Here is a 26734-nt window from a genome sequence, read left to right on the forward strand (position 1 = left end):
AACATCATTATCATCCCATCATGTCTCTGAAAACAAATGGTGTGAAAAACATTAATCAAACACACCGAGCTACAAAGCAGCATTTCCTACGGTGTGTATAAGCCGTTCATACAGAGAGACAGAGATTGGTCTTAAAGCCTGGTGCTTTATGAGCTTTATAATGGGCACTGATCTCTATCTGCAGTGGGGAGGGAAGATGGAGGTGATTAGAAGTTGATGCTCCCTCAGGCTTGGGATTATGGTAAATATACTGGTTGGTCTCTGGGGATCATTAAAAACAGCTTCCTCATCCCCTCCAAGTGACTGCTTATGTTACTGGACCCTCGCAGGCAAAGCACAAACAAGCCACCAGTGCTGTTGGTGGGTTTATGGGGGAATAGTGTGTATGGTAAATCATAGGACACATTTCCATGAGAGGTTTTGAAGAACCCTTTCAGTGGTCTATTTCTGATTTAGAAGATAATCTCATTCAATAAAAAAAAGGAAAGGGTACAGGGTTGATGAAAATTTTAATGTTTGAGTGCATTATTAGGGCCCTGTAGGGACCAGTGCTGCACTACTGTTATACTGTGGATTTCTTCTTCTTCCTCTTCCGGACGCAATTTCGTCCCGCTACTAGTCCTACAACTTGAAGAGTTGCAGGACAAATTATATATCAAAACGTGCGGTTTGATCGGGATCGGTGTGCTATTACTTTTCTCTATAGAATACGAAAAACTGCTCAAAATTCTGCATTGAAATGAATGGGACGGCCGACAAAAAATGAGTGAAAAAGAACAATAATTGGAGATTTTTAAAAGTCTACTTCTCCGGCATAATTTCACCTAGAGACTCCATTTAAACTTTAAACAGTAGACACAAGTCTTGTGTATCGGTGTATTAATCCACGTTTCGATAGGTCATATCGTTTTTTTATCAATTCCTGTTCAATGACCATGATCATTTTTGGAGAAATTCTGAGATTATAATGGGTGTGTATTGCACGGAATGTTCGTGTCACAGTGTGTGACATCATCGCCAGAGTGTAGAGGGAGAGAAAAAACTGTCAAAAAATAAATTTGAAAACTGCGCTCCAGGCCGCAAATTCCACTCTACAGAAATAATTTATACATAGAAACGTAGGAAAATTTGTCTTCTCCCTCACAATCCTCTGGTAAAGCTGTCAGAGTTATAGTTTGGGCGTAGGACGCACAGATGATCCACCAACACCACCAACAGCCTCATTGGCTGCCATATTAAAAACGCAGGGAGATTTCGGAAAAAGGGAGATGGAACAGTTTTTTTAGATCGCTCTAACAAAGCTATTTTTTCATTTTTCTTAAAAAAAAAACATATGTAGACGTTCAGGAAAAACTCAGGATGCTCAAAGTGAAGTCGGATCAATGATAGGTATTATGGTTTTGCCAAAAATGCTTTCTGTTCGAGGACAGAAATTTCAGTCTGTCCACCTCTGCTGTCACTGAGCCGGAACAGGTGTCAGTTAATTCTGTTGATTGCTTTGATCTTTGATGTGATTACAGTTACAGATACACAAACACACACACACACATTTTGAGGTTAAAGGGCATAGTTATAAATCTCTGAAGAATCTCATCATAGAGTACACACACCGGCAGTAGCCCCCGTGGCCCTTTCAGAATTTCCCCAGAGGAAATTTTCTAGTTGCAAATCTTATTTTGCAGAAAAAATACATTCTACCATATTTTTATTCTAAAACACCTCAGTGTATTGTGTATTTTTTTTAAAAGTTTTGTTTTCCTCAATACCAGGGCGAAAAAATCAGTAATAGAAACTAAATTAGACAAATTGTCATAATTTAAAGTCGTCCCACCAGTCCATTTCCAGCCAATAGAACTCTTTAACAACTGATCCATTGGTAACCTTTCCCATGGGCAAATGAATCAGCTTTGTGTTTACTCAGCCAGTCTGCAGCCAGCCAAGACTTAAGCCACACCATTCAAAACCAACATATTAAAGCCCTCTGAGATATAAAGGGTCAATAAGCAGAGTGTGGTGGCGGTGCAGGGTTTACCCTCGGGGAGGTTCAGGCCGAGGCTGACAGCCTTCAAGCATTCACACACTTCTCACCTTCAGCAGAGAAACTGTTGGAGAGGCTTTGACATGAGATGGAGAAAAATAAAAAGTGATTTGAGGGAGGAGAACATCTGGACCCTGAAGCACTGGGGCACGATATTCTCACAGTTAAAAAAAACTAAATTAAACCGAATTTTCAACCAAATTTAGAAACTTTTTTGAATTATCTGAAGGACAATTGACCTTCCACTAAGACACCATGTTGCCATAGTTCCTGTTGCTATACCTTTCTTTTTGGTCATTTAATGTCCTTTTTTTGTCATTTTGTGTCTTTTTTTTGGTCATTTTGTGGGTTTTTTCTTTTTGTCATTTTGTGTCTTTTTTTGGAGATTTTTTGTCTTTTTTTGGTCGTTTGGTGTCTTTTTTTGGTCATTTTGTGTCTTTTTTTTATCATTTTGTGTCTTTTTTTAATCATTTTGTGGTCAGTTTGTGTCTTTTTTAGTCATTTTGTGTCTTTTTTGGTCATTTTGTGTCTTTTTTTGGTCATTTTGTGTCTTTTTTTGGTCAATTTGTGTCTTTTTTTGATCATTTTGTGTCATTTTGTGGTCAATTTGATTCTTTTTTGGGTCATTTTGTGTCTTTTCTGACAAATGCCAAAGTAGCAAGTTATTACTTTACAAGGAGTCTCTGGCTTGAAGCTGACTGTTGTTGTTGTTGTTGTCTGCTTCATTATTTGTCCAAAATACGTCGTATCAACTGAATTGAATATGATACACTTTTCCAAAATTTCCAAGCTTCGGAAATGTTCTGCAAATATACTGGACACCACTTTGCAACTCTACTAGCAAATGTATCAGAACTATTTAATGCAAAAATGTCTCCTGGATTTGTTCTCCAGTTCTCAGCTTTAATATAAATATGTTAATGAAAAAGGAAAAATCCTTGCATGTCTTCAATGCCAGCTTTAGAACATACACTTTCAGTTTAACCACCATGTGTGAGTTTATGTAAATGATCCTGTTTCAAGGTTAACAGAGTTTTCATTTCCAATCACCAATATTGACAGCAGTTCAGGGATATCTCAGTTGTTTTCAGCACTTTTGCACCAATCACATCTTTTACTTGCACTCAAAAAAATAACTCATTGGATGAACTCAATTAAATTGTGGGCAGAATTTCCATCCAACAAATATATGTAGCCCAAACTCAAAACATGATGCAATATAATGTATTTGAGTTAATGTAGCTCACTTTTTTTTTTACATTTGGTCAAACTCAAATTAAAAACATGTATGTATTGTATTTAAATTGAGTTACCTCAACTCATTTATGTCGAGGAGAGCTAAAATAAAGAAATTGTGTTCATTCAACCTAAAAATATAGAATTGGAAAACTGAAAGTCATTTTTTTTGGGTTGAAGGGAAGGACAGGAATACATTTTAGGTTACACTTCTTAACCCATAAGAACCTATGGTGACATGGGTGTAACAAACACTTTAGTGACTTCTCCAAAATGTGGCTGTGACTGGAAACAGAAATCTAAAAAAGTAGCTAATTTCCAAAAGCTTATTTTTTGTCACGATTTTTTGTTTAAACCGATTTAACAATTCTAATTCGTTAATAGGGTGTCCTTTATTGCATTTAACCCTATTAGGGTTTGTTGTTTATTTTTATTATTGATTTATTATTATTTTTTTACTTAAAAACAAATCTGAAAAATAATTTGTTGTGAAACAGCACTATTAATGTCACAATTTTAGAAAAAGACAAATTTGTGTTTCTGTAAGCAGAAAAGGTGTCGAGTTTATTTATATAAAAATAAGAAATATAATAAAAATAAACACCATAAACACCCAATGTGACATATATGTTACATCACAGATCTTTGACATTTAGGGGTAGAATAAAAATGAAAAAAAAACATCAGAAATGTGTGCTTTGTGGTCCACTGGTCCACTATCCTTCAAGGATGAATAGGTCTGGGTTCTTATGGGTTAAACTACTTTTGATTTGATTCTAATTTATATATTTTCATTGGATAAACAATACATTAATGTGTCACATCTAAGAAGGGCTTGAATCATTTTTTTTGAGTGTGGTATATGTTTCATAGTATACCATAAGCCCAAGGTTAACAGAGTTTTCATATCCAATCACCAATATTGACAGCAGTTCAGGGATATCTTAGTTATTTCAGCACTTTCCACCAATCTTTTACTTGGTATAGAGCAAGAAAAAAATCTGTGTAACATATGGTAGAATCACAGCCAGATGTGTCTGTAAACAGGACGATACGCCCAATCACAAAGCTTACATAACAGCACACCAACACTTGTGTATGTATGCCACGCTCCGTATGTCCTTCTCACAAACTCAGACACAGAGTTGAGAGAGAGAGATGAGGGATCCATCTATCTTTTAACAGATGTGATGAATATCAGTGCGTGACCCACGCTCCTTCCTTGATGCATCACTGCAGTGTGCTTGTCATCTTTGTTTTTCGCTTATTATTCTCAGAGAGAATCCACAGATTTGCCTCAGGTGCATTTTTCATTCTCCGTTTCATTATTTGCCCAGATTAATACGAGCAATGGTATCAGCGGCGGCGTGGTCGGCTAAGCTGTGTCTAATAGGCTGGAGTCTAGACATACCCCTACCAATTATCCACTGTAAATAGAATCCACGCTTTGGCTCAAGGCTTTGTTTATTCAATTCTATTCACTTCATATCCGCATGATTATAATTAAAGAAAATAAACACCTGCTGAGAAGGTGACGGCTCAGGAATGTTTGGGACACATATGTCATTTATACAACATGGAGTCAACTGTGTTAATACAAAGCTACATTTATAGAAACACTGAGAGAATAGAAAGGGAATGTGTTCATCTATTTTTATATTGCACTAATCTAAAAATGTGTAAAAACAACAATCAAGATACAAATTATCATTCATAGTCAATAATGTATTCGTTTTCACGAATGCAACCATTCTGTCAGTACATGCATTTGCATTTTGATAGTAAATGCTGCATCTTCTTTTGATAATGAGCTGTTGAATGTAAATAGTGCAACTGTTAACCTCCAGTGATAATGATGATCCTGATATATCAGCAGGTGTTAACATGAGTCATTCTGCTGCTGGAGGCTGGAACCTTGGAAGATGTTTCTACAAACATCCTCTTCTGAAAAAGGAAAAAAGTTGTTCACAACAAAAACGAGGAGAATTCAAATTTTAGTTTGACTTTTTTAGTTTCATCAGTTTACTGATGACTCCCTCACCCAGACAGCAGATGCTTTCTAAAATTGATTGAAACTTTGCAGATTTTCAACCAGTTTTGGGTCATTGCAGATTAGGGTTGCAAACCAGTAAATTTCTAGAAACTTTCTATGAGAATTATGGAAATTGGGAATTAATGAGGTCAGAGCCTAGACACCAAATCTAACACATTCATTGTTCCATAAACACATTATGCATAGCGTGAGCTGTCTGACTGAAATATAAACAGTTTGTTTTGACATAAGCAGACCTCCATGCAAAATAATACAATTAAAAAACATGACATTTCAACAGATTTATTTGTAAGTACAACTTTATTATGTTTTAATTATTTTATTAAATAATCAATTTTTTCATTGAACAACAAAAACATGAATTTTGAGTGTAAATATTACACCTTCAATTGATAAATTCCTGTAATTCCCATAAATTCCCGTGAATTCCCATGGAAAGTTTCCAACTTTGAAAATTCCCGGAATTTTGCAACCCTATTGCAGAGTGGGTAGTATATGCATATGAAAGGCAAATGAGTTTCAGTCACTGTCAGCATAAAGGGAAGCCTAACTCTGATAATCTACATACACTACCGGTCAAAAGTTTTAGAACAGCCCAATTGTTCCAGTTTTTTATTGAAATTCAAGCAGTTCAAGTCAAATGAACAGCTTGAAAGGGTCCAAAGGTAAGTGGTGAACTGCCAGAGGTAAATAAAAAAAGGTAAGCTTAACCAAAACTGAAAAATAATGTACATTTCAGAATTATACAAGTAGGCCTTTTTCAGGGAACAAGAAATGGGTTAACAACTTAACTCTATGGAGTCTTGGGCTATTTTGTCCATTTTTGAATTCTTTTCATGTCTTTATAAGTAATTTTGTGTCTTTTTTTAGTCATTTTGTGTCTTTTTTTTTGTCATTTTGTTTCTTTTTTTAGTCATTTTGTGTCTTTTGGTGTCTTTTTTGTCATTTTGTGTCTTTTTTTAGTCCTTTAGTCCAACATAAAATGTGATTTTGAATCTTTTTTTTTTACTTTCAAAACACTATCATGCTCAATAAAGAATTTTAAATGTTGCAAATGTGCATTAATTTCAGAGTACACTGAGACATTTAACTGCATCATTTTCAATTAAATTCTGGAAAAGTTGGTGTGTTCTAAAACTTTTGACCAGTAGTGTATTTATACTATCCACACTGCAATGACACAAAGTTGGTTGAAAATCTGCAAAAAGCCTTTAACTTCGATCAGGTTTATTTCAATGATCTTTACCAAATAGCTTTAATTGACAAAATCGCAACCTGGGGGACTCATGTTTGTTTATGATCCCATATATGAGTGGGCACATTGTGTGATTATGTTATGAAGCCTTGTTTTAACCTTCACTAGTTTCACTAGGAATAGCTTCAACTGGCTACGAAAATGGATTGATATTTTTCCTTCCACGCAACTAATTTAAAAACGTTTAAAGAGCCGTATGAATTAACCTTGACTTCTCCTTTTCACAGAGAGCACTTCAATCACTATTTTTGACTAAAACCTCTGGCAAAGTTCACTGTTTGATCTGTTTTTTTTCCACCAGACACCATGTCAGGGCTTTATCATGGCTTCAGCAGTTATAATTGAATTCCCCCAAAATGTCCAATATGAGACAGCACACTGGAAACCATGAATGAGCCATAGGCTTTTTCCAGGAGCAGGGCTTCCTGTCACAGCGACAGAGCAGCTGTGAGTCACTAACACACCTTCACCTCGTCAGCTTGTCCTGACGTGCCACCACATTTTTTGCTTACGGCGCAAAAAGAATAAAGTCTCAGCTGTCCGGCCACCAAACCTGCAGTCATCACCGAGGCCACGGGACATCGCAAGTGACACAAAGTCAGAACCTAAAATCTCAGTATAGACAGGAGTAAATCTTTCATGAATTTATCATTTCTTATTCATAACAACTCTCTCCAACAGATCTGCAACTGACAAGCCAAGTCCTCTCTATGTCAGCTATTCTCAACCTTGGGGTCGGGACCCCAATTGGGGTCTCGAGATGATTTCTGGGGGTCGCCAAATCATTTTGGAAGTCAGCTCTGTCTCCACTGTGTTAAAGTGTTCATGTGTTTTTGGTCACTTAATGTCTTTTTTTGGTCATTTTATGTTTGTTTTTTTGTCATTTTGTGTCTTTTTAGGCCATTTTGTGTCTTTTTTGATAATTTTATGTCTTTTTTTGATCATTTTGTGTCTTTTTTTGATCATTTTGTGTCTTTTTTGGTCATTTTGTTTCCTTTTTTGGTCATTTTCTGTCTTTTCTGGTCATTTTGTGTCATTTTTGGTCGTTTTGTTTCCTTTTTTTGGTCATTTTATGTTTGTTTTTTTGTCCCTTTGTGTCTTTTTTTGGTCATTATGTGTCTTTTGGTCATTTTGTGTCTTTTTAGGCCATTTTGTGTCTTTTTTTGATCATTTTATGTCTTTTTTTGATCATTTTGTATCTTTTTTTATCATTTTGTGGTCAATTTGTGTCTTTTTTGTCATTTTATTTCCTTTTTTTGTCATTTTCTGTCTTTTCTGGTCATTTTGTGTCATTTTTGGTCGTTTTGTTTCCTTTTTTTGGTCATTTTGTGTCTTTTTTGGGTGATCTGAACTGTGCCTGTGAGATTCTGTCCAGTGAGCGGGCGTTGCAGACAACATACATGGTAAATTGGGGGTCGCGACTCAAAAAGGTTGACAACTACTGCTCTGTGTGACCTTGTGGCTGCAGTCAGAGTTAGAAAGTGCAGAGCTTAATCACAACAACACCAGAGGAAACTGTTGTGACTGGGCTGTCCTGCGGTAAGCCATGCTCTGTTTAATAGCAGTTAGCCATGCATGAAAAATATAGAATACAGATTAGATAAGTGACTATCACTAAAATGATTCGCCTGTGGGCTGTGGCACACATTACCTTTCCCTAATACCAATTTCATCATATCATGGCCTAACCATCTGCCAGTGATTGTATAACCTTTCAGATTCATTTATTCCCAGCTGGTTCACAACACTTTCAAGGGACACTAACTTTAACAGTTTCATATCATTTTACGAGCAAGTCTTTCCGTCCTTTCAATCAATCTGTTGTCTTCTTTATATTTAGTCCGTGCGCTTCTCTTTTTATGAATTTCTCTCTCACTCAGCGTCAGTTAAATTGATTCAGAGCTTGTTTGGATGCAGTGGCGGTTCTAGACCAGTTTTACTGTGGGGGCCAAGGAGGGGCCAGTGTTTAATAAGAGGGGCACATTAGCACATTAACAAATGGCAAAGTCTTTATTTTAATTTATTTAAACATCTCATTTAAGTATATTTGGAAGATACAAATACATTGATTTAAATAATGAGACTCACTGACAATAACAGTTTTTTTATATGACAATGACATTTCTCATTTTTGTGCACAATCACTTTTTTTATTTTGAAAGTGCAGTAAAAACAAAGCAGACCAAAAAAAGACACAAAATGACTAAAAAAAAGACACAAAATGACCAAAAAAACACACAAAATGACAAAAAAAAGATACAAAATGACCAAAAAAGACACAAAATGACAAAAAAAGATACAAAATGACCAAAAAAGACACAAAATGACAAAAAAAGACACAAAATAACCACAAAAGACACAACAACAGACACAAAATGACCAAAAAAAGACACAAAAAGACACAAAATAACCAAAAAAAGACACAACAACATCCACAAAATGACCAAAAAAAGACACAAAAAGACACAAATGACCAAAAAAAGACACAAAATGACTTACAAAGACGCATAAAGACATGAAAGGGATTAAAAAATGGACAAAATAGCCCAATAAGACTCCAGAGAGTTAAACTATTATACAATGTAACATTCTGGGCTTCTTTTGTGTTCAATGAGATATTGTTTGAACAAAAAAAAGGTTAGAATTCTTCCATTGTTCATCGTTATAAATTGATCATTTTATTATTAATTTGACACAGGGGCCACAGCAGGGGCCAAAGGCTTCTTCACAGGGGCAGTGGCCCCTGGAGGCCCCTGTGGAGAACCGCCACTGTTTGGATGAGTTCAGCCTGTAGCAGAAGACCATCGGGGCATCTCCACCATGACGGAGCAGATCTTCTGCCTGTGTCTACCTGCCTACAGGATGATTTCACACACTAAATCCTACTTCACCAAGCGTTTCAATGATGCAAAGAAATGCTTTAAATTTCTGCTTTTGAAGTGTTGAATGATGCTGCTGCACAGCCGTCACACTGTTCTCTCTTAAACTGTGTGGGCCTCTCATGATTCACTTTGTGACTAAGGCTTTCACTAAAAGAGACCTTAAGCTCTGCAATTTATTGTGAGCATAAGTCAGTCTCAACCATATAATAATATAATAAACATAATGAGTCATGAAACAACAAAAATCTTGCTCGACACTGTAAAAAAAAACTGTTGTTTTTACGGTAAAAACCAGCAGCTGTGGTTGGCAGAACTTTACCGTAATAAATGCGGTGCAACTTTTTCTAATATTACGGTAAAATGATATTAGCACTGTTGATTTCATGTTTAAGATTGCCATTTTATTCCATATTTTACTGTAAAAAAGAAAAAGTTTTTCAATCAAAAGAAACTCTGTTCTGCCATATAATTGACAAGAAAATACTAATACTAATTATAATTATAAATGCTGCAAAATACAAAGATTTTAACATTAAATATTACAGTATATTTCTGTTAGAGATATGGTGTTTAGTACATTTAAAAGTGAGAAAAAGTATTTTTACAAACAATAAATGCAACAATTATAGTGATGGCTTGTATATATATTACAATATATTTTGTTACAAACAAGGTGCCAGTGTATTTTACAGTGGAGTTATGTTAAAAAAACAGTTTTGGCTGATATATATATTTACAGTGTTTCATTGTTACTGAAACTGAATTAACCCATTTTTTTAATTTTACGGTATTTTACTGTCATAGTTTAGCAGGTTTTCACCGTAAAATCTACAGACATTTGAATTTTGACTCCAAAATGGTTTGATAAAATGAACGATTTAAACAATAATATCCGTTTGGTTTACTGTTTTGTGCAGATTAGCAGCCTGCTTGAGATGGTGGGAGTGTGGAGCAAGCAGGGGTGAAGTTGAGCTTTTGTTCTGGATTGTAGAAAAGTTCGTTCATGACTACAAAGGCAGCAAAGAGCACCTGATTCCCTTAATTCCCCTTAACAGAGCCTGAGAGACAGGAAGAGACAAGGACGGCTAAACAGAGGCCTTGCTGAAGTTTTCTAAACTTTGTCTTTAAAGGGCTGATTCACTGTCTTTTCTAATGCCATTCAATCTTACTTTACTAATAATAGGCACACTGGGTACACTGTCACCATCATTAAAGCTCCTGATTGCACTACAATATTGTATCACAGAGATTATTGACAAAATGACTGGAACACTCTTGTGTCTGTCGAAGCGTTTTCACACAGTGTATTTCCAGACTATTAAAACTTTATGGTGTGTGTAAATCTCTGCTAACATCTGGTGCTAAATGACTGTGGATTCAAGGGACAAATGTATGTTGTGAACACTCTCATATGGTGCGAGCAGCTTCGCTAAACATATGTTAACACATTTAAGATGACGTGAAATTTTAATACAGAGCCTTTCAGGCAGTCACGGATTGTTGCTGGAGCTGTTTTATTTAATAAGACTTAGGGCTGGGCGATATGTCCCTAAAAGAATATCACGATATTGCAGGCTATTTTTGTGCTAATGATATTCTTGACGATATTAGGAAATACTTTAAAAGATATAGAAAATATGATTTTTTTTAAGTCTGTATAAATAATTAAAAATCTAAAATGTAGTTTGAAGTGCAAATCTCAACAGTTGACAAATACAAACATTTTTTACTCTTGACTCTTGAGTATGAGCAAATAATAAAAATAACCATTTAGGGGTTCCGGGGGCATATTTTAATGACATTTTGTAAAGGAGAATAAAGGTTCTTGTATGTTTTATTTAAGGCATCTTATTTTGACAGTCTTCTTGTAAATTCTGTGGTGGATTCTCTTAACACACTGTGCTCTTATTTTGAAAGCTGCATGTGTTTAGCGACAGGGAGTAAGTAGCTTTTTGTGATTAAAACAACTTTAACCACGACATCAAGAAGTAGGAACGTTGCCAATATCATGATATGCATTTTTTTTTAACCATAAAAAAAATGTACCGATATTATCGTGAACGATACGATATGGCACACCCCTAATAAGACTGACAGGATGTTTTTTTTTCCATGACCAGACTAGAAGTTCATTGATAATTACAGATTATATTCAAGAATTGAGGTGGCTAATAGGATATTTTTGATTTTAAACCCTCTCAGAATCAGGTCACTTCACCTCAGTTGGACACTGTGTCAGTAAAAGCATGCATGTCACAAATATTGTGTTAGATTTACTCTCTAAGCCCCGCTGAAAACTCTCCCCTCCAGCTGAGCCTGGATGCCTGGCTATAGAGAATAAATTGGTATATTTTCTACATCATTATTATGCTGTTCAGTTCACTGCACTTATGCCTTGTAGATAAAAGTGTTGTCATCCTGGAAGACATTGCAATTAGTGAAGAAATGTATCATAGGAAGAAAGTGGTAACTCACAAACATCATGATAATGATGATTACAATTTACTAGCATGCTAAAAAAGGAAGCACAACCACTGCACAATGACACACTGACTTCAATAATTATCATGAATCATTCACACTGGTGGTGAAGCCATTTTTCTTTTCTCTTTGTTACTGTGAATGTCTGCAATTATCTCATAAAGACAAAGTCTTTAGGGCTTGTCCACGTCTTGAATTGTCTGAGTTTGAAGAATTTGTCTCACATCTGGGTTATTTTCAATATTCTGGAGTTTAAAATGGGTCTCCTCACTTTTTTTTTTTTACATCAGCACATTAATTTTATTTGATTTAGTTCCTCCAATCTGACAAAACAGCAAGGCAGCAAGGTTTTTGGTCTAAAGCAGGGGTCTCAAACTTAAATGACCTGGGGGCCGTTGGAGGCAGTATCAAAATCACCAAAAAAAGACACAGAATTACTAAAAAAAAAAGACACAGAATGACAGAAAAAAAAACCCGAAATTACTTGAAAAAGACACAAAATGAGCAAAAAAAAAAAAAGACACAAAATGACCAAAAAGAGACACAGAATTACCAAAAAAGACACAAAATTATTTTTTTAAAAGACACAAAATGACCAAAAAAGACACATAATTACTAAAAAAAAAGACACAAAATGACCAAAAAAGACACATAATTATATAAAAAAAAAAGACACACAATGACTGAAAAACACTAAATTACTTAAAAAAGACACAAAATGACTATAAAATACACAGAATTACCAAAAAGACCCAAAAAATATTTTTAATAAGACACAAAATGACTGAAAAAGACACAAAATGACCAAAAAAAAAGACACAAAATTACCAAAAAAAGTAGTTAAAGGGACCTTCCACACACAACACAGTAAAGTACCATTCATATAAAACTCACATTAAACTTTCATATCAAGGTGGGGGCCACAAAATATCGTCACGAGGGCCGCGATTGGCCCGCGGGCCGCGAGTTTGAGACCCCTGGTCTAAAGTATGCAGAAGTATGATAATGTTTGGCCTCAGCATTAGCTTTGTCCCTGGTCTCATTATTATTATTATTATTATTATTATTATTATTATTATTAGAATGGTTAAAGTGATATGGACTACAGCAGGGATTCCCAAAGTGTGGTGCGTGGACCCCTGGGGGTGCGCGAGATGAAAAATGTAATGGCGGTCTGATAATGACACAATTACATTTTTTTCCCCCCACACAATAAAGACGTGTTATTAATTAATTAATAAATACAGGCTATTCAATTTTGTGTCATTTTTTGTTAATTTTTGCATCTATTTTGTTAATTTTTGCATCTATTTTGTTAATTTTTGCATCTATTTTTTGGTTGTTTGGTAATTTTTACATGTATTTTTGGTCAATTTGTGTCTATTTTGATAATTTTGTGTCATCTTTGGTCATTTTTGCTTGTTTTCGATCTTATAATGAAGCGTAGAAGAAGTTATCTTCTTGTTCACAATAAAGAAGCTATTAAATCACACTGGGTAAGTAAAGGATTCCTGATATGATATTACTTTTGATATTGCATGTCAGATTTATTCCAGTGTAGTAACACATTGTGTGTCTATAAGCTTCATCAAATCAATAATCCTGTTAATGCATCGTCAGTAAGTATGCTCTGCTGTTACTGCAGAGTATCAATGTGCATGTTGGGATATAGTGTAAATACATGACCCCACAAGAGAATGCAAGTTGTGGTTCTGGCTCTTTTTGCTCATAAATGCATCATTTTTATGAAAAAAAGTAGTTTATATCAGGTCACTCAGAGAGCAGCCTCAGGAATATCTCAAAGATCCTAAACAATCACTCTTGATTCTTTCACAAAGTCAATATATGTTGTATTTATTTCTCTATTGTGTAAAGCAGTTACTGTATGGTTACCATGGTTACATCAATATAACAGACACCTGTTACACCTCCGATTCCAGCATACTGTTAATTCACTATTGAAAGGAAAATAACAATGCTAGCAGTGGATTTTAATCTTAAAACGTTCTTCTGAGGCAAAAGTAAATTGTGCTTCTTATCAAACCACCACTTGGTCATGTGGACGTAGAAGTATGATTCATAATAACGCTGCAAAAAAGTAATAATAGTTAACGGATCTTTTGCCAACAGCACAGAATCTCTGGCTTTGCTTGTGCAACATGTGCAGCCAGGACAGCCAACCACTAAGCTCGCTGCAAGCTAGGCACGATGATGTCACCAAATATGCAAATAAGAGCAGGCGTCATCTGGCAACATCATTGGAAAAGACTTGGCAAATCTGAGGATTCTTGGGAGAGTTATGGTCTGCAACTTCCTGAGAAATATTGATGAAACTATCAATGACCCACTGTAGTCTAGACTGAATTATCCAAAAAGTGAAAGTGAGGAGCATTTATGGGTACAAGTCGGGAACTGGCCTACTTTACTTATTCCAAGGGTGCTGAATCCAAAAAAAATGGTTCCCAAGCGAAATTTTGAGTTTTTGACCTTCTCATTTGCATATAAAAATGGCGGCCATTGGTATTTGGACCATTTCCCCTTAGGTTTTTTGTAAGTAGGCAATCAAAGATGAGGAAATTAAGTTTCTGGATCTATAGTCTAGAGTCAGAGCAAGGATATAGTGGAGGCTCAGTGTCTTTTATATATATATATATATGCAAAATACAAACTTTTAAGGTGAAATTAAGCATTATTTGTGTCATTTTTTTAAGGCCGACATAAATATTCAATCAATATCACTTTTAAATGTTCCAGTTGGTAATTTGCATATATATATGCATAAAAAAGACACTGAGCCTCCACTATATCCTTGCTCTGACTCTAGACTATAGATCCAGAAACTTAATTTCCTCATCTTTGATTGCCTACTTACAAAAAAGCTAAGGGGAAATGGTCCAACGACCAACGGCCGCCATTTTCATATGCAAATGAGAAGGTCAAAAACTCAAAATTTCGCTTGGGAACCATTTTCTTTTGATTCAGCACCCTTGAAATAAGTAAAGTAGGCCAGTTCCCGACTTGTACCCATAAATGCTCCTCACTTTCACTTTTTGGACAATTCCGTATAGACTACATTGGTCATTGATAGTTTCATCAATATTTCTCAGGAAGTTTGATTGCCTACTTACAAAAAAACTAAGGGGAAATGGTCCAATCACTGTGCAAGATGGGCAATTTGGTGGCCATTTGATACAAATTAGAAGGTCAAAAACTCAAAATTTTGCTTGGGAACCATTTTTTGATTTTTTGACTCAGCACCCTTGAGATCTGTAAGGTAGGCCGGTTCCTGACTTGTACCCATAAATGCTCCTCACTTCTTATAGGAGGCCTTTATTCTGAAATCCGTCTAGACTACTGGGCTAAGACCAAAACAAGGGTAGAAAAACAGAGTCAGACACCATTCTTCTCTCCCTTTCATATTTAACAGAGGATTGAAGCAGTTCCAATGGTGAAATACGTATAAGCAAGACTAAGGTGGGGACGGTGTGAATATGGCAGATATCATTACATATTTAGCTATAAACACAGCTGTGAGAAGAGGTCATGTTTGTCTGTTTATTAGCAGGATTACAGAAAAACTACATGTCCACTTTTCATGGATCTTGGTGGATGAGTGTAACATGGGCCAAGGGAGAACCCATTAAATTCTGGAGTGGATCCAGATCATGGGGCGGGTACACTAATTATTTTTCACTTTAGTTCATGCTGCAAGGTAGGACATGGCCTTGGCAGAGCTGGTCTCTGACTGCCCTTCTACACTGTAAAAAATAATCTGTTTAATTTACGGTAAAATACCGGCAGCTGTGGTTGCCAGAACTTTACCGTAAAAAATACAGTGAGTGGGTTTTCTACTGTAAATTTAAATGTAAATATCAGCTAAATCTGTCATTTAGACTGAAAAATCACTTGCCATTTTATCCCTATTGTGTCTCTTTTTGGTAATTTTGTGTCTCATTTGATAATTTTACGTATTTTTTTGGTCATTTTGTGTCTTTTTTTGATAATTTCATGTCTCTTTTGGTCGTTTTCTGTCTCTTTTTTTGGTCGTTTTGTGACTCTTTTGGTCATTTTAGGTCCTTTGTTAGGTCCTTTGGTCTGCTATTATTTTTAGGGTAGTTATGTCCTTGTGACGTTATGGTATTTCTCCATTCATTTTCAATGAAAAATCTAATATTTTTTACAGCAAAACTGTGTTTTCTAAAGTTTATGACAGAAAAAAGTAAAAGTTTTGTGCTATTCTTTGATTTACGGTAATTAAAAGTGTCTACTACGGTGATATTACATTTTTAATTTCACGCCCTATTTCTGATATAATTTGACAGTGTTTTACTGTAATTTCTACAAACATTTTTTACAGTGTAGTCTCTAATAATTTGTGTGGTGTCACAAAAAAGAGAAAAGAGGCCAAAAATGAAATTTCCTTCATCCCCCACCCCAATAACTTTTGTACTATGGATTAGAGAGAGTCAGCTATAATTTTAAACAGTCATCTGTGGCATAAAGGGGATTATATAGTAAATGTTACCTTTTAACCATAGATATATAGTATTTTACCTATAGATGTAGCATTATAAACACTGTAGCATTGCAGTAGGTTTTCCTTCTCAATAATTAATCAATTAATACAAGCTCCTTGCAGTCCAAATTATTTTTCACCGTGCTTTTACAATTTTAAGTGTTTTCTGACTGCATAAAACACAGCAGAGAGGCTGCCAGTGACAGTTTCATGAAGCAGCCTTGGGGAAAATCTAAATTATATTAGTCTGTGGAAACAGCCACTGCTATAAGCTGCTTTTTGAATTGAGAAACTCATACTTTTGTGCAATATATGAGTACCTGTATAACGTCCTGTCCTCATAGATCAGTAGTTCTCAACCTTTTTGAGTCGCGACCCCCAATTTAACATGCATGTTGTCTGCGACCCCCACTCACTGAACACAATCTCATACACACAGTTCAGATCATACAAAAAAGAAACAAAATGACCAAAAAAGGAAACAAAATGACCAAAAAACAACACAAAATGACTTAAAAAAGGCACAAAATGACCAAAAAAAGGCACAAAATTACCAAAAAAGGCACAAAATGACCAAAAAACGACACAAAATGACTTAAAAAAGGCACAAAATTACCAAAAAAAGGCACAAAATGACCAAAAAACGATACAAAATGACTTAAAAAAGGCACAAAATGACCAAAAAAGGCACAAAATGACCAAAAAACAATATAAAATGACTTAAAAAAGGCACAAAATGACCAAAAAGGCACAAAATGACCAAAAAACGACACAAAATGACTTAAAAAAGGCACAAAATGACCAAAGAACGACACAAAATGACCAAAAAAAGGCACAAAATGACCAAAAAAGGCACAAAATGACCAAAAAAACGACACAAAATGACTTAAAAAAGGCACAAAATGACCAAAAAAGGCACAAAATGACCAAAGAACGACACAAAATGACTTAAAAAAGGCACAAAATTACCAAAAAAAGGCACAAAATGACCAAAAAAACTATACAAAATGACTTAAAGAAGGCACAAAATTACCAAAAAAAGGCACAAAATGACCAAAGAACGACACAAAATGACTTAAAAAAGGCACACAATTACCAAAAAAGGCACAAAATGACCAAAAAACGATACAAAATGACTTAAAAAAGGCACAAAATTACCAAAAAAGGCACAAAATGACCAAAAAAACGATACAAAATGACTTAAAGAAGGCACAAAATGACCAAAAAAGGCACAAAATGACCAAAAAACGACACAAAATGACTTAAAAAAGGCACAAAATGACCAAAAAATGCACAAAATGGCCAAAAAATGACACAAAATGACTTAAAAAAGGCACAAAATGACCAAAAAAGGCACAAAATGACCAAAAAATGCACAAAATGGCCAAAAAATGACACAAAATGACTTAAAAAAGGCACAAAATGACCAAAAAACAATATAAAATGACTTAAAAAAGGCACAAAATGACCAAAAAGGCACAAAATGACCAAAAAACGACACAAAATGACTTAAAAAAGGCACAAAATGACCAAAAAAAGGCACAAAATGACCAAAGAACGACACAAAATGACTTAAAAAAGGCACACAATTACCAAAAAAGGCACAAAATGACCAAAAAACGATACAAAATGACTTAAAAAAGGCACAAAATGACCAAAAAAGGCACAAAATGACCAAAAAATGCACAAAATGGCCAAAAAATGTCACAAAATGACTTAAAAAAGGCACAAAATGACCAAAAAAACGATACAAAATGACTTAAAAAAGGCACAAAATGACCAAAAAAGGCACAAAATGACCAAAAAACAACGCAAAATGACTTAAAAAAGGCACAAAATTACCAAAAAATGCACAAAATGACCAAAAAACTACACAAAATTACTTAAAAAAGGCACAAAAAAAGGCACAAAACGACCAAAAAATTATACAAATTGACTTAAAGAAGGCACAAAATTACCAAAGAACAACACAAAATGACTTAAAAAAGGCACAAAATTACCAAAAAAGGCACAAAATTACCAAAAAACGATACAAAATGAGTTAAAAAAGGCACAAAATGACCAAAAAACGACACAAAATGACTTAAAAAAAGACACAAAATTACCAAAAAATGCACAAAATGACCAAAAAACGACACAAAATGACTTAAAAAAGGCACAAAATTACCAAAAAATGCACAAAATTACCAAAAACGACACAAAATGACTTAAAGAAGGCACAAAATGACCAAAAAACGACACTAAATGACTTAAAAAAGGCACAAAATTACAAAAAAAGGCACAAAATGACAAAAAAAACGTCACAAAATGACTTAAAAAAGGCACAAAATTACAAAAAAGGCACAAAATGACAAAAAAAAGGCACAAAATGACCAAAGAACGACACAAAATGACTTAAAAAAGGCACAAAATGACTTAAAAAAGGCACAAAATGACCAAAGAACGACACAAAATGACTTAAAAAAGGCACAAAATGACCAAAAAAAGGCACAAAATGACCAAAAAACGACACAAAATGACTTAAAAAAGGCACAAAATGACCAAAAAAAGGCACAAAATGACCAAAAAACGATACAAAATGACTTAAAAAATGCACAACATGACCAAAAAACGACACAAAATGACTTAAAAAAGGCACAAAATGACCAAAAAACGACGCAAAATGACTTAAAAAAGGCACAAAATGACCAAAAAATGCACAAAATGACCAAAAAACGACACAAAATGACTTAAAAAAGGCACAAAATTACCAAAAAAGGCACAAAATGACAAAAAAAGGCACAAAATGACCAAAAAATGACTTAAAAATGGCACAAAATGATCAAAAAAGGCACAAAATGACCAAAAAATGACACTAAATGACTTAAAAAAAGGCACAAAATTACAAAAAAAGGCACAAAATGACCAAAGAACGACACAAAATGACTTAAAAAAGGCACAAAATGACCAAAGAACGACACAAAATGACTTAAAAAAGGCACAAAATGACCAAAAAACGATACAAAATGACTTTAAAAAGGCACAAAATGACCAAAAAAACAACACAAAATGACTAAAAAACCCCACAAAATGACCAAAAAAGACATTAAATGACCAAAAAGACTAAAACACATGAACACTTTAACACAGTGGAGACAGAGCTGACTTCCAAAATGATTTGGCGACCCCCAGAAATCATCTCGCGACCCCAATTGGGGTCCCGACCCCCAGGTTGAGAATAGCTGTCATAGATAGACAGATCTTGCAGTAGTCGAGGTAAAGGAAAGCTCGATAGTGTGCCGGTTCATCAAACAAACAAAGTAGGAAGTCGTCAAACTAAAGTTTGCCGCTCGTGGTTCAGCTGGTGTCATGGTAATGTGTTTTGTATTCTGGTGAGTGAAATATGATGTATGAGCATCTGCTTTCCAAATGAGTTTACATTGGAGTCAGGGCCCGATGTCTTTGGGCAAAGGTAATCATTTCTTCTTCTGTCTTTTAAGCTGCGAGATGGAAGAAGGTGCAGCAGAGGTGGGAGAGCGCCAGATGGATATTACGCTGACTTTTGAGGAATGGAAGGCAAACAAAAGGGTAACGGGGGAGGAAGGTAAACTCAATCTTCCATTTCAGAGTTTTTTTTTTTCCTTTTTATCTGTCATGGCTTTCATGTGCGGTGTCCTAATGACAGCAGGCTGGTAAACACAGAGCTGGAGAACAGACTCTCCAATGACATTTTTCTTTTTCCACATGTGGCATCACACCACAAAGAAACCACGCAGGAGATAAAGAGAGTGAGAGAAAGAGAAAGAGAAAGAGTGCTACTGCCCTTCCACTTATCCTTCACAATGAGGACATCATTGTGAGGTAGATTTTTTCTTTTATATTTTTATAGTTATTCTGATGTTAACCCATAAGAACCCAGAGCCAGTTATCATTAACCCATTGAAGCCTGGAAAGCGTTTACGTCGTTTTGTAGTATTTGTATAAGCTCTCAAATACTTTTTGAATTTCATTTCTATCTGCTACAGAGGCTGAAAAATCTATTATTTAGTAGGAAGAGTTGACACTTCTGTTGAATTTCCAGAAAAACTTCAGATTTTAGGGGCTTATTTTAAAACCGCCCAGAGGTTTTACAGGCGTTTCAGGCCTCAATGGGTTAAAGGATGTGTTCTATAAGTGAACCACATAGAACACATTTCTGATGTTTTAAAAAAAATAAAAATACTACCCCTAAATGTCAAATATCTGTGATGTGACATACCTTACATTGTGCTTTTATGGTATTTATGTCAATGATATTTCTTATTTTAAAAAATGGAAAAAAACTAGACACATTTTCTGCTTACAGAGACACAAATTTGCCTTTTCTTTTGCATCTCCATAACATATATCAAAATTTTGACTTTAATTTGTTCTGGAAATATGGTCAGAACAAGTTAAATGCAATACAGGACTCCCTGTTAATGGATTAGAATTGTTAAATTCTTGTAACAAAAAATAAGATTTTTGAAAATTTTCACATTTCTGTTTCCAGAAGCATAGGTGAAGCATAAAGCTGAATATGAAAGATTATAGAAGATTTAAAGTTTGTTACATGGGTGTCACCATGGGTTCTTATGAGTTAAATTTTTTTTAACCCTTCATCCACTGGATTTACAAACACTCAACTATAAGCCACTGTAGTATATGATGACTGGGGGCCAGACATATACACTACCGGTCAAAAGTTTTAGAACAGCCCAATTTTTCCAGTTTTTTATTGAAATTCAAGCAGTTCAAGTCAAATGAACAGCTTGAAAGGGTCCAAAGGTAAGTGGTGAACTGCCAGAGGTAAATAAAAAAAGGTAAGCTGAACCAAAACTGGAAAATAATGTACATTTCAGAATTATACAAGTAGGCCTTTTTCAGGGAACAAGAAATGGGTTAACAACTTAACTCTATGGAGTCTTGGGCTATTTTGTCCATTTTTGAATTATTTTCATGTCTCTGTAAGTCATTTTGTGTTTTTTTTTTAGTTATTTTGTGTCTTTTTTAAGTCATTTTGTGTCTTTTTTGTCATTTTGTGTCTTTTTTTGTAATTTTGTGTCTTTTTTTAGTCATTTTGTGTCTTTTTTTGGTAATTCTGTGTCTTTTTTCGGTAATTCTGTGTCTTTTTTTAGTCATTTTGTGTCTTTTTTTGGTCATTTTGTGTCTTTTTTTAGTCATTTTGTGTCTTTTGGTGTCTTTTTTTGTCATTTTGTGTCTTTTTTTGGTCATTTTGTGTCTTTTTTTAGTCATTTGTGTCTTTTGGTGTCTTTTTTTGTCATTTTGTGTCTTTTTTTGGCAATTTTGTGTCTTTTTTTAGTCATTTTGTGTCTTTTTTGTCATTTTGTGTCTTTTTTTGGTCATTTTGTGTCTTTTTTTAGTCATTTTGTATCTTTTGGTGTCTTTTTTTGTCATTTTGTGTCTTTTTTTGGTCATTTTGTGTCTTTTTTTAGTCCTTTAGTCCAACATAAAATGTGATTTTGAATCTTTTTTTACTTTATAATAATAATAATAATTCATTTTATTTAATAGGGCACCTTTCAAGGCACTCAAGGTCGCCTTACAACATGGGAAAAAAACTAAAAAACAATGCAGAACATCATATACATCATAAACTCTAAACAAATCAGAACACTATCATGCTCAATAAAGAATTTTAAATGTTGCAAATGTGCATTAATTTCAGAGTACACTGAGACATTAAACTGCATCATTTTCAATTAAATTCTGGAAAAGTTGGTGTGTTCTAAAACGTTTGACCAGTAGTGTAGATGAAATAATTGCGTTATCCTGATTTTTTTTTCAAAATACAGACGTTGATTCATATAAAGAGATAGTCACAATCATTGTATCATTAATGAGCAAGCCCCCGATATCATGGATAATTGTTTTGTCTACTTTTAATGGGTTATATTCAGTATCTCCATGGCCAGTAAAGCTCATATTTCAAATATACAAAGTGCGGCCCCGTTCCTCACACAGTGTTTGGAGGTCTTGCTCCCTCTTAACTCAGGCACATTATGCAGGTGACGTCAGTTGAGGTTTATGAGGGATCAGTATATTAGAGTGGGCACAAAATGGGCTGCTGTTTGCTGAGAAAAAGGCCTATAGTAACAAAGTATAATAGAGAATAATCCAGAGTCGACCCTTAAAGTATTTTGCATAATAGTCGGTTTGTGCCACTTCTGGTGTAGATAATGGCATCACGTCTACCTCTGCAGGAGATTTCTCTCTTTGTGTCTCCTGAGTGGCCCTGTTTCTTTGAAAGGCCCAAACATCATGATCATTTTAATATATTTTTCAATGAAAATGTGAATAAATGCGTAAATGATCATTTCCTCCAATATTGTGAATCATATCTGGTAAAAAAGAATTAGGTGCATGCATTTGGGTGATCCTTTTCAATTAAAAAAAAATGCAATTTCACATCATATTCAACCTTTTATTATTACCATATCTGTGTGCAAAAATTTGGAAAATGCTGGAGCAGATAATACACAAACCGTACTATTAATAATAATCTATGATGTAACATGACATTAGCTCATCTGAAGGAAATGGATGGAGCTTTAGTCTGGTGATGTAGTTTCTGCTCACAGGCTTGTAGGACTGCTGGGACTGCTATAGAAGCTAATAAGTTAAGCTAATAGTAATAAGTTAAGCTAATAAGAAGCTAATAAGTCTTATACTATAAAAAAATGCCAGTTCTAAATATCTGAGGAATGCTGCATGCACTGCAAAAAAAGAAAAGTTGGGTGAACGCAAAATTTCAAGGCAACAAACTTCGATAAAATTTTAAGTTTGACAATTAAACTAAATATTTTAAGTTTTGTTTTTGAGTTTGCTCAACTCTGAATTCAGATTTATGTCAACTCAACTGTAAGTTGTACTAACTTATAATTTTACATTGTAATAACTAATGTTGCGACCACAATTTTGAGTTAGCATTGATACGCTAATGGCTACTCTCGTAGCTGTAACAAGCACCGCCGTTAGCATCAGTTAGCCGCTAGCACCAGTTAGCCGCTAGCATCAGTTAGCCGCTAGCTTTCGCTAATGACCGAATTTCACCGCTTTCCCGCATTTCCCAACAAAGAACCCCAACTTAAAGATATAAGTAACAACAACTCACCAACTTGTTTTTGAGCAGACAACTGGCTTCCTTTGTTGTGCTAACTTACATTATTGCCCTAAATATCAATCATTTATATTTCCAAGTTAAACCAACTTAAATCACTGTTTTAGGCCAAAAAATACAAGTTGGCTTTTTTGCAGTGTGTGAAAGACTCACTTTTTGCCAAGAAGCTAACCTTTCTAATGTATGCATAAGCTGAGGTGTCTTTTTGGAGACAGATAATGAGAAAATCTACACAGAATATCTTTTCTGTGACAATTGTTAATTTTTCAGCGTTAAATTAGTGTCATTAGCTACCTTGTAAGCAGTTACTAGGGTTGCAAAGGGGTGGCAAATTTCCGGTACTTTTCCAGAAACTTTCCATGGGAAGTTAAGGTGGGGAATTTTTTGAAATATATATAGGGGGGGATGGTAACATCCTAGAATATTTTTTTCAAGGATAAAACTTTTAAGAGCATTAATAAAATCATGGTGAGTCCTACAAGGGTAAAACTTTTCCTAATTAAAATTAAAATCATGGCGCACATCTGCTCGTAGGTGCATTTTTGTTTAGTTAAGAGTCTGTTTAGAACGATAAGCACGTCTGAATGCAGGTGTTTTTGTTCAATTAAAAGCCTAATTATGAAAACCTAGCTATCAGTGAGTGCACGTCTGTTTAGATAGTAGCTACATTGTAGTTTGTTTAGTGAACTCTTTGATGTTAGTGGAAGACTTGATGTGTTGGGAGAATTCATTCCATTCTTTTATAGCTATATATGAGAAGCAGTTTTGTGCGAAAGCGGTTTTTCTTTAAGGGATGGTGCAATTTCCCTGGGTTGCTGTTCTGGTTGCTCTTTCTGTACGTTCCGAGGCGGGCTGGATAAACTGTTTGAGTGGAGGTTGTACTTGCATTACATCTGGTTGTTTTATTCAAGATTATATTGTCCCCAACTATATTTAAATTCCCAGTTAATAACCATAAATTATCGTTAATTCCCATGAAGGGTTGAAAGGGTCCAAAGGTAAGTGGTGAACTGCCAGAGGTAAATAAAAAAAGGTAAGCTTAACCAAAACTGGAAAATAATGTACATTTCAGAATTATACAAGTAGGCCTTTTTCAGGGAACAAGAAATGGGTTAACAACTTAACTCTATGGAGTCTTGGGCTATTTTGTCCATTTTTGAATTCTTTTCATGTCTTTGTAAGTCATTTTGTGTCTTTTTTTTTTGGTAATTTTGTGTCTTTTTTTAGTCATTTTGTGTCTTTTTAGTCATTTTGTGTCTTTTTTTGTCATTTTTAGGTAATTTTGTGTCTTTTTTTGGTCATTTTGTGTCTTTTTTTGGTAATTTTGTGTCTTTTTTTAGTCATTTTGTGTCTTTTGGTGTCTTTTTTTGTCATTTTGTGTCTTTTTTTGGTCATTTTGTGTCTTTTTTTAGTCCTTTAGTCCAACATAAAATGTGATTTTGAATCTTTTTTTTACTTTCAAAACACTATCATGCTCAATCAAGAATTTTAAATGTTGCAAATGTGCATTCATTTCAGAGTACACTGAGACATTAAACTGCATAATTTTCAATTGGAATTGGAAAGTTTCCAACTTTGCAACCCTATCTGTCACTGACTGTAACTGGGTTGTGTCTGTCGACCAATCAGAGGCTGCCTTCCCGACCTGTCGACCAATCAGACTGCGTTCCTGACTGGGTGTTAGCTTTAGGCTAATGTCAAATATCTCAGTAGCATCTCACGTTCCATATCAAATTCTATGCTGTACTAATGCGTAAAAGAACCAAACTGAGCATCACACACAGACGTTAGTTGCATAAACTATTTGATCATTGTTGATGGCTCTTTGAAAATCATAACCCACCATATTTACAACAGCCACTGAAGCTTCTCTCTGTTTCCTCTCTGCTGTTCTGTTAACCCCCCTGGCATTATGTTCACTGTCATACATCATTTTGTTCAAACCAAGGCTGCTAAAAAGAAATAATTCAAGCTCTCAAAGTGAATAAAACAACACAATGTTTCATTCAAAATACATTTTTGTACCATCAACTCCCGTTTCGTAACAAACCATAACAAGTGAATGTTGCAACTCAGCTAATAATCTAAAATATCCAAATATCCAGGCCAAAAAACCAGCATGGACGGCTCCTCTCTCTCCGATACAAAAGATTTTTCTCTCCTATTATTATTATTATTATTATTATTATTCTCTCCTACAGACATCAGGCTACACTGTAAAAAATGTCTGTGGATTTTATGGTGAAAAACTGCTAAACCATGACAATAAAAGACCGTAAATTGATAAATGGGTTAATTCAGTTTCAGTAACAATGAAACACCGTAAATGTATATATCAGCCAAAATAGTATTTTTTTACATTTTTATTTTTTTTAATACATTACTACCACTGTAAAATACACTGGCACTGTGATTGTAGCAAAAATATACTGTAATATATATTTACAAGCCATCATTTTTGCATTTAATTTTTGTAAAATTACTTTTTCTCACTGTTAAATATACTAAATACCATATCTCTAACAGAAATATACTGTAGTATTTAATGGTAAAATCTTTAATTCATGCGGCATTTATAAAGTATTTTCTTGTCAATTATATGGGAGAATAGCGTTTCTTTTGATGGAAAAACTTTTTATTTATTATGATGAAATATGGAATAAAATGGCAATCTTAAACGGGAAATCAACAGTGATAATATAATTTTACCGTAATATTACAAAAAGTTGCACCATATTTATTACGGTAAAGTTCTGGCAACCACAGCTGCTGGTTTTTTACCGTAAAAACAACAGGTTTTTTTTACAGTGTATATATATATATATATACACACAAGCCATCATTTTTGCATTTATTTTTTGTAAAAGTACTTTCCTCACTGTTAAATGTACTAAACACCATATCTCTAACAGAAATATACTGTAATATTTAATGGTAAAATCTTTAATTTATGCGGCATTTATAAAGTATTTTCTGGTCGATTATATGGCAGAACAGCGTTTATTTTGATGGAAAAACATTTTATTTTTTACGGTAAAATATGGAATAAAAGGGCAATCTTGAACGTGAAATCAACAGTGCTTTACCGTAATGTTACAAAAAGTTGCACCATATTTATTACAGTAAAGTTCTGGC

The sequence above is a fragment of the Centropristis striata genome, chromosome 23, assembly GCF_030273125.1.
Source record: "Centropristis striata isolate RG_2023a ecotype Rhode Island chromosome 23, C.striata_1.0, whole genome shotgun sequence".
Lineage (NCBI taxonomy): Eukaryota > Metazoa > Chordata > Actinopteri > Perciformes > Serranidae > Centropristis > Centropristis striata.